Source organism: Triticum aestivum, chromosome 6A (assembly GCF_018294505.1).
Source record: "Triticum aestivum cultivar Chinese Spring chromosome 6A, IWGSC CS RefSeq v2.1, whole genome shotgun sequence".
Classification (NCBI taxonomy): domain Eukaryota; kingdom Viridiplantae; phylum Streptophyta; class Magnoliopsida; order Poales; family Poaceae; genus Triticum; species Triticum aestivum.
In genome coordinates, this window is record NC_057809.1 from 19,822,437 (window position 1) to 19,824,455 (window position 2,019).

The window sequence follows — 2,019 nt, forward strand, 5'->3', positions numbered from 1 at the left end:
ATCTCCTCTCTCTTTTCCCTCAAAAACTAGCAAGAATCCATGGAGGGATTGAGAGTTAGCAAGCTCGAAGAAGGTCAACAATGGGGGAAGAACACGAGCTCAAAGGGTTGAGGTTCAACGGGGAAGAAGACCCCCTTTTATAGGAGGGGGAAAATCCAACCGTTAACCCCCACTCAGCCCCGCAGAGAGCGGTACTACCGCGGAGGCAGGGCGGTACTACCGCTCGTAAGCGGTACTACCGCTCCCCCTCAGCGGTACTGCCGTGCCAGAAGAAAAAGGGCCAGGGCTGGGACCCAGAGCGGTACTACCGCGGAGGTAGGGCGGTACTACCGCTCACAAGCAGCACTACCGCCACTACTACCGCAGCTAGTACCGCAAACCAGACACGAGAAAATGCGCACTCGAATCGAAGCAGAAGGAGCACGAAGCCACAGCGGTACTGCGGCTGAGCCCAGCAAGCGGTACTACCGCTCTGAGGAGCGGTACTACTGCTTAGTGGACTGCAGCCGTACTACCGCTCCAACCACTGTGTCGAGGCGATAGGAGCACGGATCCGCAGAGGCACTGCTGCTGAGGCCATCAAGCGGTACTACCGCTCCGAGGAGCGGTACTGCCGCTTAGTGAGCCTCAGCGGTACTACCGCTGTGGCCCGCGGTACTACCGCTGGGTCCAGGAGAAAAACCACACTCCAGAAAACTAGAACTGCCATAACTTCTGCAAATGAGCCCCGAATTGAGCAAACTCAAGCTTGTTGAAAACAAGACGACGAGTAGCATCAAAACAGCGACTGGTTATAGTAAGAAGAGGCAGGGGAGGTATGCCAACAAAAAGAGGAGTGAAACCTCCAACCAAGAAGAACCGGCAAAACCTCCAACATCGAAAACATCATAGAAGATGCATGTGAACTCCGTTTTCGATGAACTCGAGCTTGTCATCAAGATGACCAAAAGCTCTAAGACTCTCAAAGAGAACCAAACAAGAACCAGGAAGGATGATGCAAGGATGCAATGGTTTGAGCTCTCAGCGAACGATACGATCAAGCTACTCATCGAGAGCCCCCCTTGATAGTACGGCAACCGATCCTATAACCCGGTCTCCCAACTACCATCATGAGACCGATAAAATAGAAAACCTATCAAGGGCAAACCTTTTCCTTGCACATGGTCCACTTGAGCTAGATGATGATGATCTTGACTTCCTCAAGTTGGACCACCTTTCGTGATTGCGTTGGCTCGATGAAGACTAGTTGATTGCTCCCCCATACTCCACTATGGGTGAGCCTTTCTTCGGCACATCTTCACAAGTCCATTGACACCACAATGGATGGCAAGCTTCAAGCACTTGATCTCTTCGCGATGATCCACTTGAACTTGCACACGGCAATCTTGATGACGATCACCACTTGATGTCATCCTCTCCATGGGTTGAGAGATATCTTCCTCTTGACACAAGCCCATGAACATGTACCTAACCCCATGTAGAACTCTCACATAGACCATGGGTTAGTACACAAAGCACAATGGACAATGCTTACCAAACCATGGGATCACTTGATCCCTCTTGGTACATCTTCTATGCTTTGTGAGTTGATCAACTTGATTCACTCTTGACTTAGTCTTGATCAACCTTGAATCTTTCCAACTCTCTTCGTTTGGATGATGTCTTGAAGGTAAACATGAATGATCACACAATCTTCTTCTTCAAGACATGCTTGCAATAAGCTCAACTCTCAAATGACCAATCTTTGGATAATTCCTTGAATATCACCTTGGTCGACACAAACTCTTCTTGAAACCAACACATGTACTCCAAGAAAAGCCTATGGACAAAACCTTCAAATATAACTAAATGCAACCATTAGTCCATAGAGATTGTCATCAATTACCAAAACCAAACATGGGGGCACCGCATGTTCTTTCAATCTCCCCCATTTTGGTAATTGATGACAATCACTTTCAAGAGAGTTTAATACAAGGAATTATGCATCACCATGCAATGCAACAACCAATAATGCATGCA